This window comes from Dasypus novemcinctus, chromosome X (assembly GCF_030445035.2).
Source record: "Dasypus novemcinctus isolate mDasNov1 chromosome X, mDasNov1.1.hap2, whole genome shotgun sequence".
In the NCBI taxonomy this organism is placed as follows: Eukaryota; Metazoa; Chordata; class Mammalia; order Cingulata; family Dasypodidae; genus Dasypus; species Dasypus novemcinctus.
In genome coordinates this window covers 105,506,677-105,518,957 of record NC_080704.1, presented here as the reverse complement: position 1 = coordinate 105,518,957, position 12,281 = coordinate 105,506,677, and positions in this window count along the sequence as shown.

The following is a 12,281-nucleotide window of genomic DNA, read 5'->3' as shown; positions in this document are numbered from 1 at the left end:
GGGAATCCTAGAGGAGGAAAAATGAAAAGACAAAAAGAGAAATAGATACAGAAGATCACACAGCAGATGGACACAGACAGTAAAAGCAGTAGGTTGGGGGAGGGGGAGGGAGGGGGGGAATTTTTAAAAAAGTAATTTAAAAATTGCTCCTAAATATAATGAATACATTCTAAAATTGACTGAGGTGATGACAGCACAACTCTGATGAAAATGAAAGCCACTGATTGTACACTTTGAATGGATCATACAAAGCATAGAACTGTATAACACAAGGAATCCAGTGGTGGATGATGGACTGTGGTTACAGAACAAATATGAAAATGTTCCCTCTTGAACTATAAGAAGTATTTAATACTAATACAGGGTGTTAATAATTGGGTAGGTTGGGAGAAAATACACCAAATGTGAGATATTGGCTATAGTAAGTAATAACGTTTTCATGATGCTCATTTCATAGTTTGTAACAAAAATTTCACAAGAATGCAAGGTGTTGGTGGTGGGGTGATGTATAGGAGCCCTGTATGATGATATGCATATTTGTTTTGTAAGTTCACTTCTTTTATATACACTTATGGTTTATGTATGTTCATGAATGAGTGATAAAATTCAATACAATTTTAAAATGAAAAAATTTAAAAATGCTCGCAAGCATCTTTAGGATGGTTCCCTTGTCTATCTGCTTTCTGTGTCTACTTGTCTTCTTTAGGGGACACTGGGACCTTCCATGTGGGAGGCGGGTACACAACTGCTTAAGCCGCACCTGCTGCCCCCAAGCATATCTTTAAAATGTGCTTCCATCCTGGCCAGATTCTAGCACTGAAGAACTATGGTTCTCCCTATATATAATTCAAAGTAAAAATTATGCTAAACTGTAAAATAAGTGTAGAAAGCCCAACAAACTCCTGATTTTGACATAAACACTCCTTGACTTTTTAAATAGTAAACAAACTTATTTAATTATTTTTGTAAATTTAGATAATCTGGCAATGGCACCAAGCTGACCCTATCAGGATTAGGGAAGAGAGGGTACTTCCTCAGTGAGAACAATTGAAGTCTATATGCAAAGATTCCATATTCCAAAGCTCACTACCTTCTTCCTCAACACATTTTAGAGACCATTCCAAGTATCTCCTTGCCATGTGCTCCAGTCTGACCCTCATAAACCTGTGCTTCTCACCTGGAAAAGTACCAGAGAAAACCCAATTTCATTGCCTAGTCCAAATCATTTTAGCTACCTGGTATCCTCGTAATGCTTGGTTAGAAAAATTAATTTGATTAATCAAAGCACAGCATAAGACTGACACCCCCAAAGCCATCATATTTACACCCTTCCTTGAAGGAGTGATTTGGCATCCAACTGTTGTTTAGAGTAACTTCTGCCAGAATTTTTGCTTGGCTGCTAAATTTCATATGAAATAATTCTCTCTTTCATTTTAGTAAAACTATTATTAAAATGTTAAGTACTTGCGGCTGAAAGACAGGATGGATTTTTTTTCAGTCCTATAGTGTGGCAGAACAATCCATCATTAAATACCCAGAATGCCCAATGGAAACTATTCAAGGATTAACCCAAAGGGGTATTCCTTGGCTTGTTCTCTATGTTGCTTTTCTTTTCATTTTAGTGATGGCAAAAGTATTGCTAATAGGATGTAAACCTCTTCCCACATGAGTACATGGAACATCAGCATCAAGTTTTGGTAAACCAAATAGAGAGATGTAAAGAGATATGATGCCTCCAGCAGAAGAAATCTATAACCAAGAACATTCTATTTAATCAACTTAACCTTAAAGCTCAGCCCTAAATAATAATAAAATCATTGGTATATTTCCATCTATGTACAATTCTGAAAAATTAAATAGGGATCACCATTATATGTATTTAGCTACAAAATGAGTCTGGAATTAGCCAGAGATTGACCCCTTTACCCTGACCATGGGTTTATGTCTATGCTATGGGTACCAATGGGGAGTGTCTGGATGAGTCCCTGTTCTAGAAAAACACTTTCAAAGTCTGTGTTTCATTGATTGTGGCTCACTATGGGCATTTCTATGTAAAGGAGAGCACATTTTATTTTTGAAAAGTGATTACCTCTGAAACATCTATAATTTATGTTAAATAATGTAATATATTATGTTGGCTTTTAGAAATGCAGCCTGTAGTTTTGTCATATGCAGTGTTTTTTCTCCAGTTATTATCCCTCCTGCAACAAGCAACCAACCACAAACACTATTAATAAATTTGACCTGCATTTTGTAAGAGGAAAAAACTGCTTCCGCATTTTCCAAGCTGGTTCTGGAATCATAAATGTGAATGAATGATTCTGCAAGTACACATTGTTTCCCCAAAAGGATTCTCTTATAATTGCTTGACAGACATGGCAGGAGAAATAATCACCAATTTACCATTGAGGAAACTAAGGCATAGGTAGATTAAGTGACATTCCCAGGTTGCACAGATAGTAAGTCGTAGGTCCATGGATGAAGTTCAGCCTCTGTGAAGCCTAGTAGTAGTGTGTATCTGTTTTTCCAGGATACCTCAGTGCTACTCTATGAGTAGCCATTCTCCATCTACTCTCACTCTCCCTGGTAAAAAAAAAAATAAGTTAAGGAAATCACTATCTTTGGAATTTATGGTATTTTGTGTTCAGAGTGTTGTAATTATGGGGAGGTTGGTGAAAAATGGAGTTTTAAGGGAATGGAAGTATAAAATTCCCACCGATGCTATCCAGAGGCAAAGCTTGCTATATTGGGCAATCCGTGTCATATAGAGATCATATTCCTTATCTTGGTTTTACCCACTGAGACTGTCTCAAACACAGCTGTAATGAGCACTATCTATCTCTGCTGGCAACCTATGATGATGATGATAAATATTTATATTTATTTAATTTTTCAATGTATATTTCTCTGTAAATGGAATAATAAAGAAGCATAATTATAATATGTAATTACAAATACCTTAATTTATCATCCTATAAACTTTTTATTACATTTTTATTAAATTGTCTTTTTATAAGGTACATAGATCACAAAAACTGTTGCATTAAAAAATATAAGAGGTTCCCACATACCCCACACCCCACACCCCCCCCCCCGACTCCTCACACATCAACAACCTCTTTCATCATTGTGGCACATTTATTACATACAGTGAATACATTTTGGAGCACGCTGCACTGAATGGATTATAGTTTACAGTGTAGTTTACACTCTCCCCCAGTACATTCAGTGGGTTATGGCAGGATATATAATGTCCAGTATCTGTCCCTGCAATATCATTTAAGACAACTCCAAGTCCAAAAAATACCCCCACACCACATCTTTTCTTCCCTCTCCCTGCCCTCAGCAGCTACTGTAGCTACTTTCTCCACATCAATGCAACGGTTTCTTCCATTACTAGTCACAATAGTTCTATAGTAGAATACCAGTATAAGTTCACTCTAGTCCATATTTTATTCCTCCATCCTGTGGTCCCTGGCTTGGTGATGTCCACTCCACCTCTATATCAAGAGGGAGTTTAGATCCCACATGGTTGATGGATGCGATTCTCCTGCTTGGAGTTGTAGGCACTCTCGATTCCCATTAAGCACCCACAGTGCAAAGTGTTACTTGCTCAAAATGCATAAAAAGTTGTCAATTTGTGGGCAGCTAATGCTTTAAGCTGACAGATCACAGTCCCCTATCTTTCTGAATTTGTTTTGTGTACTCTTTCAGTGTTCCAGGCTTCCATGATCATAAAGGGTATGGACTCTGGAATATTTGGAATTGCCATAATCATCAAAATACGACTTCTTTGACTTTCATCAAAGTCCATTTTCTTCTGCTGTTCTGTTTTGGTTTTTGTTTTGAACTTTTGGAATTTCCATAGATCTTCTGCTCTAGATTTCCTTGCAATGGCTCCTCTAAGCTAGAGGCAGTCTGTTATTGGGAAGAGCTGGTACTTGTTTCAGAATGATATCTTAGAGTTGGAAGGGACCTTAAGATATCATGGTAAGTCACCTGCTTTAAGGCAAATAAGCCACTGTTATTTTAATTTTACAGATGAAATAATTGAAGAGAACATCAATGACCTGACAAAGATAATGCATTTGGTTAGCAGAAGATAATAGTCAATATTTTTTTAGTGCTTTCTATGCGTCAGCTATTGTGCTAAATGTTTTATGTGTATAACGTCATTTAATTTCCACAACAAACTTATAAGGCAGATATTATTATTACCCCACTTTAAAGAAGAGAAATCTGAGACCAAGAAAGAGTAAGTAACTTGTCCAAGGCAGCACTTATAGTAAGTATCAGAGCAAGGTATTTGGCACACACTTAGTGTAGATACTATTGTGAGCCCAGACAGTCTGATTCCAGAGTCTGAATATTTGACCACTACATTATATTGTATAGTGGACAGAGTAAGAATCAAATTCTTCTGCCTTAGTGAAGTAGTTCCCAACTATTGTGCAGGGTCTATTAATCTGTATGCATTCAAAGAATTATTTATAGATTAAAAATAATGTGATCAACTAATATTTTAAATGAATATTGGTGGTGTTTGGATAAATACAATATAAATCTATTTAAAAGCATTATTGAATTAAAAATGGATTTTGGCAAGATTAATCTTATTATATCAGTGGATACTGAAAGAACAACTACTCTTTTGTGGGAATCTGAAGTATTTTAATCTGGAAAGGGCTTCTTATATTCATGAAGATTGGGAATCAAAGATATAGTAGAAAGAGAACTGGATTTGGAGTCAGAAAAACCTGGGTCCCAGTCTTTGTCTTCTGTTTACTTCCTAGTTGAGTGACCTTGGGCAAAACCCTTTAATTATCTGAACTTCAATTTCCTCATCCATAAAAGTTTATTCTACTACTTACCTCACAGGGTTGTTGGGAGTCTCAGATATATCAGTATATGTGAAAATATTGTAAAAAATATTGTAAAAATATAGTAAAAAATAGATTTCTCTGAAATAAGTCAGATGCAAAAGAACAAATATAGTATGATTCCACTAATATGAAATATACAGAAAAAGTACATTCATAAAGACAGAAAGTAGATTAGAGATTACCAGGGGCTTGTGGGGAGGGAGAATAGAGGGTTATTTCATAGAAGGTACAGAGTTATGTTTTAGGATGATGAGAAAACTTTGGTAATGGAAGGTGGGGATGGGAGCACAACATTGTGAATGTGAAAACCATCGAATTGTACACTTAAAACAGTTAAAGTGGGAAATTTTGTTTAATATATATGTTACCATTATAAAAATAAAAAATACAGTTCTGTAAGAATACAGAAATATAAGAGAGCATCATTATTCCTCTTTGACCCTTAATGAATCATGTTTGGTCCTGAATATGCCAATTTTTCCTATGGTCTTTTTTTATACCTTTCTTTACCATTGTTAATACTGTGATGCTAAGCTGAGTGAATAAACAGGTCAATTTCCAAGAAAATAATAACCGTCTTTGTCATGAGTTTCCTCTACTTTTTACCTGTGCCTATGATAGCACATCCATTCTGAGATGAGGACTTTGGGTGAGAAAGAGGAAAAGAAGATGGCATTACAGCTCTTCAGTGGGTTTGACTTCACCCCACCATATAGATCAAAGTCATTCTGGGAGACCCTAGCTCTGTTTTTCTAGGCTCAGAACTAGCAATGGAAGAATGGAAGCCAAACAGAGAGAGGAAGAAATGTTTTCTTCAGAAGGTTCCTGATTCTTTGGGAGGTGCTTTATTATATAATGGGGTTTGGTTTCTGGACAACAGCATGAAATTTACAAGGCTGGCAGTAATGACTTTCTTTTTTCAATCAAAGATTTTATTATCTTATCTTTTTAAATTTAAAAATACATAGATCACACAAAATGTTACATTAAAAAAATATAAAGGATTCGGACTTGGCCCAGTGGTTAGGGTGTCCGTCTACCACATGGGAGGTCCGCGGTTCAAACCCCAGGCCTCCTTCACCCGTGTGGAGCTGACCCATGCGCAGTGCTGATGCATGCAAGGAGTGCCATGCCACGCAGGGGTGTCCCCTGTGTAAGGCAGCCCCATGTGCAAGGAGTGCACCCCGAAAGGAGAGCCATCCAGCGCGAAAGAAAGTACAGCCTGCTTAAGAATGGTGCCACCTACACAGAGAGCTGACATCAACAAGATGATGCAACAAAAGAAACACAGATTCCCGTGCCACTGACAACAACAGAAGCGGATTAAGAGGATGACGCAGCAACTAGACACAGAGAACAGACAACCAAGGTGGGAGTGGGGGGGAATGGGAGAAAAATAAATAAATAAATAAATCTTTAAATAAATAAATAAATAAATCTTTAAATAAATATAAATAAATAAATCTTTAAATAAATAAATATTTATTTATATATAATTTATGTTCCCATATACCCAAACTCCCCACTTCCTCACTTCTCCAACATCAATAACCTCTTTCATCGGTGTGGCACATTCATTGCATTTGCTGAATACATTTTGGAACACTGCTATACAGGATGTATTATAGTTTACATGGTAGTTTACACTTCTTCCAAGTCCATTCCATGGGTTATGACAGGATATATAATGTCCTGCATCTGTCCCTGCAATATCATTCAGGACAACTCCAAGTCCTGAAAATGTTCCCATATCACACCTCTTCTTCCCTCTCCCTGTCCTCAGGAACTCCCATTGCCATTGTCTCCACATCAGTAATACAATTTCTTCCATTGCTAGAGTCATAATAATTCTATAGTAGAATGCCAGTAAGTGGACTCTAATACATATTTTATTCCTCCATCCTGAGGACCCTGGGATGGCAATGTCCACTCCACCTCTAAATTGAGAGGGAGCTTAGATCCCACATGGCTGATGGATGGGATTCTCCTGCTTGCAGCTGTAGATTCTCTCAGTTCCCTGGTGTTGTAGTTGACCATCCTCACCTCCCTGTTAGATGATTTGGGTAAGTCCAGCAAACTGGAGAGTAGGTGTTGCAACTTTGCTAAGTTTCAAGGCACAGCTGTCACATGAACAGTCCAGAGATTCAAGTATCTTGAGCATACACCAACCCCAGCACCAACCACAGGTTCAGTAAAAGTGATAGAAGAGGCAGGTATAGAGAAGTCACATCTGAGTCCAACTCCATCACACTCAGGAGCACATGTGCCAAAGTAGGGCACACTGGCTAGGCATTGAATTCCAGCGCCATCTGCATTGACCATTTGAGCTGGGTCTCCATAACCCTCAGGAAGATGACTACCTTGCTTGCAGTTATAGATACTCTCTGTTCCTTGGGATGGGCATTTTCCATCATCATCTCTTTGTTATTTGTCCTGGGTGATTCCAGTGAACCAAAGAGTTGGTATTACAATTCTGCTGAGATTCAGGGCTCAACTGGCCCATGGATGGACCAAGATTTAAGTCTCTGGGACATATTTAACAAATAGAGTGCTAATTATAGGTTAAATTAAGAAGGGCAGAAGAGCCATGTGTAGGGAAACTATAAATGTCACTATACATACAAAACAACAGATCTTACAGTGATGAAGGAAACAATGGCTAAAAAGTTGTTTTATCATTTCAAATTTTATTTTTTTGTATTTACTTTTAAATCTATTATTATTTCATTTTTAATTAATTTTATTTGGTTATTTTGTTGGCTTCATTTTGGAGAGGTTTTAGATCATAGAAGGGTCACAACTGTGGCAGGGGAGGATAACTCATGTGGCGTGTTGGTGATGGGGGGATATATGGGGAGGGATTCACCTGGGGTATGCCTCTAAGGCATATGCATATGTTTGAGTGATCATGGGGCATTGCCTTGGTAGGTGGAGACCTACACAATAACTGAAAGAGCATTGAATTTCCACCCTGGGGAGTTCTGCTACATTCTCTAATATGATGGGAAAAATCCCCCAAGTTCAAAGCAGTGCCTAGTGAAGTAAGACAGGCCATTACACTGGGTCCTTGATATTGATGATTGTACTTATGAACCTTTTGTTGTGAAATTGAAACTTAGCCTAGTATCACATATTGCCCAAGAGTTACCTCATGAAAGCCTCCTTTGGCTTAAATATCGGCTCTCTCTAAGCCAAACTCAGCATATAATCACACTACCTTCCATGAGGCATGGGACATGAATCCCAGGGATAAGCCTCCCTGGCACCAAGGGATTATTACCAAGTGCTAACTAGCAATGCATCTGGAAAAAGACCTTCACCAAAAGGGGGAAATGGTAAATACAAATAAGGTTTGATTTTGCTTTCTTTTTAGATTTTTTTTCTCTTCCCTTCCCCCCATTCCCCCAGTTGTCTGCTCTCTGTGTCCATTCGCTGAGAGTTCTCAAATGAGTTTTTATGGATATGTGCTTTTTTTTGGAGCATTTTTTATTGTATTTTTTTGACGATACATAAATCACAAAAAAATTTACATTAAAAAATATAAGAGGTTCCCACATACCCCCCACCCCACCCACACTCCTCCCACACCAACAACCTCCTTCTTCATTGCAGCACATCCATAGCATTTGGTGAATACAATTTGGAGCACTGCTGCACCGCATGGATTATAAACCACACTTTCCTTCACTTGAAAGCCTCTCCCAGAGCTTCTAGTTCATCTTTCACTCCTCTGAATTTAGGTTGTATCTATGTTGAGCGCTCTGATAGCTGATAAATACTTCCTTGCATTTGTGGTTCTCCTTTTATGCTATTCACAACTAGGCTCTAAACCGTTGGAAAGGAGAATCCATGCCTCACACTATTTTGTATTCTCAGTCTTAAGCGCCAAGTGTAGGCACTTAATCTTTCCTGATGATGATGATTTAGATGGGGACAAAAAATAAACTGAAGTTAGATTCATGAATAATTACAATTGGCAAGAGACTCGCATTACATAAAGATGAACTGAAACATGGAAATCCTTTTATATGCAAGTATTAGTTACTGGAGTGGGAAATTAAAGGACTAGAGAGGAAATATTTAGGTAGAATCGTCATAACTTTACAAGTTAATGTGCCTCAAAGGTTGAATTATCCTATAACATCCATTGTCTATCTCAGACAAATCTATGGGAAATTCCAGAAATCAGAAATTAGTTGTTTAGGTTAGACATAATTATTTTGCATTGATGGGGTAATTTAGATGTATTAAACTGCTTTACAATAATTCAGTGTTTATTGGAGATCAAACAAGACTGAGCAGGAAATCCTGGAGACTTTTCAAAGCTTTCCTGATGACCAGGAGGGACGATCTATATTAGGAGATTTTTGGTTAAATTCTCTCTATATAGATCTCTTTTTCTCGAGAGAGGATCAGATTTCATTGATCTTCATGTTCCAAAGCTGTTCGTGAATGCCCTGTTCTGGATGTATGACATCTATTTATTTCTCAGGGAAAAGGGAAATAAATTAAGCATCTTAATTTTACTTTCCTTGGCTAGAAAATCTAATGCATATTGGAACAGGTTAATGGTCTACTAAGTAATATTCAGAGCCCTGAGTTAGGAAAGAAAGGGAGGCCCATGCGTGAATCTTCTATAAGTTACAAGGAAAGATGTGAAATTCAGAGTAGCAAATACTCTTCTGACACTTGTAGGTGATTACTTCTGCAGAAGTGGTTTTACAGGCTATAAGATCAAATATATTACTCCATTAAAAATAATAATTGTACATATACATATATGATTATATAATCCTCTACCCTCTTTATATTAGGAAATTTGTGTAGGGAAAATGTCTTCATATATACTGGCATTGAAGAGAGACACTCTATCTTCATTTTTTTAAAAAAGATTGTTTTGATCTCTACTATGGAGCATGCAATTTGATTACCTTGCTAGTGTTCATTTACATTGCATGACTAACAAAATTATTAATAGCTCTAAAATTAATCAGGTCGTTAAAGACACAGTCACTGTGCTTCTTGCAAGGGTTTCTCACAGTAGTAAATTCTAGGCTGATTAGAATTTTTGTACACCAGTTTTAATTTTAAATGCATTTACCATTAATTTAATTAAACCCATTCATTTTCACCTAAAATGGCACCAAGAATCAGAAGGGCTTGCCAGTCTCTCCTACTACATCCTCCAAGGATGTAAGGAACCATGTTCACTCTTTCTCACTTCACATCTTCAGGCTGAGTCTTTCTTTTCTACTTTACCCTTTCTTCCTGAATGACCCTACTCTTGACCCCGGGCATGCAATCTGAGAGTCGCATGGGGGTGGAGTGCGGGGAGGATGTTCTGGAGCTTAGCAGATGGATTCTAAGAGCACAATGCCTTACCAACCCTCCTGTGATTGTTGTCAAAGCGCCTTCCTGTTTTCAAAAGTGTCTCGCCCCCTGTTCCTTTGTTTTACTCTGCTAGGAAACTGCAGTTCTTATTTCGATACAGACCAAATCTGCTGTTTTAAGGAAATGCAGCTGCTTGCTTTGGTGGGTGGCTTGAAAGAGGAGATTTTTATACCTTCCATCCCCAGCCTCCCTACCACACCCCAATGTGAAATCCACTGGCTGTCTAGTCATCTCACGAAGCATTGATTTTAAAAGCTGGCTATTAGTCTTTGATTGTTGGGCTGGGGCTGCGATGAAGTCATTGATGGATCTCATTTTGCACTATCATCCTGTACACTCTTTTTGGTCGGCCTTCCAGAACTTATTGTCTGTTCCCCCACATGAAACTGCAGAGCCAGACAGCAAGGATTTCTCAAGTTCCGCCTTTTCCCAGGGCAGAGAACATGCAGAGCTGCACATACCTCAAGCTGGGCCACCCCCATCTAAGACTGTCAGTTCTTTTACCAATCCCTCATTAGGTATGAGACTTAATCTAATCACTGCTGCCTAAGCTGCTATCCCTGAGTGGATATTACCTGGTACCGATATCTCTGTATTTTGTGATCTTTGCTGAAAAAGACCAGCCAAGCTCAGCCCAACAGTGTCAGCTATAATACAGGACATTCTCTTTTCCAAATCCTCCCAACTCTCAGCTTTGGGAAGAAAAGTCCTGGTCCTCTATGGCCATTCTGTCTCCAGCTGGAGGAAACAAACACCAATTAATATCTGCTCCCCAAGCCCAGTAAACCAATGTACAAAATCTTGGACCCCAAATTGGGATGCTTTCCCAGGTATCAAGTCACTGTTTTCTTCTCATTCAAAAAAGGTACAGAGCTTCCCTGATGCTAAAATGATTTTTCTGTCACTTCTGCTCTATCTGTCCCATTTGTGATGCTCTTTCTGCCTCCTTCTGGGATTGTCCTCTTTCAGTTTACTCTCTATGCCCCAGGGCTTGTCAGCCTGAACAGATATTGTGCATTGTGCTGTTAGTGGCATAGGTGACATGCCTTTAGTAATTACAATGTGAACCCAAGTAATGTAACTGTAGCTGTCAAATGTGCAGTTCTTCATGTTTATTCTTTTTCTTTCTTTCCTTCTTAAGTTAGCATTAGCCAACTAGTAAGTTTCCTAGTTCAGTGAAATGTCAGTTGGTAGAGCATCTAGAACACCCTGGGTGCTAGACAAGTTCTATCCTGAGTTCTGGGAGATTTGGAGGAATCAAAAGCAAATCTAAGTCCAGCCTGGTCACCTAGAACTAAACATTTTACAACAGATCCAGTGTCCTCACTGAAATCATCTTTTGACCAAGATACTCAGAAGCCCAGGGAATTGGATCATCAGATCAACTTTTGTATTCTTCTCACCAGTTCTTTGACTTTTATTGTTCACTTGAACGTCATACAACAAGGTTCTGTATTATGGAGTAAACACATTCACCCCAGTTCCATTACCATGTATTTCAAAATCTTGAAAGATCTGGTTTGTCTTTTTTCAGATTTGGGGACATCTTCAAAGTGAACTCAGCCTCCTCTAAGACAAGGCAACCTGATAGCCTTTCTTTCTTTTTAAATATTTCATTAAGAAAAGCTTATTTTCATAGCCTATCCCACTGGACTGATATTTTGGTTAGGACTCTTTCAGCACCCTCAAACCAATCCTTTTCAGGAATAGTTCTCACTCTTTTCCTGTCCCATCTGATCCACTCCAGAAATATCAGAAGAGGCAGTGAGACAAGTCTAGGCTGGGAGTCAAAAGCCAAGCCCATTTCTGGAGCTCTACTTTGAGGGAGTTACAAATAGTCCAACCATCCCTAAGATCCACCTACTAGGTTCCAGCATTAGAATTTAGGAGCAGCAGTGCAAAATAAAAAAGACTTAGCCTAAAAGTTGACATTCTTAATATGCTCATTTTTATTTACTTATTTTTTTAAACATTGTGGCTTGTATTTCAATTGGTTTTTGAGGTCTC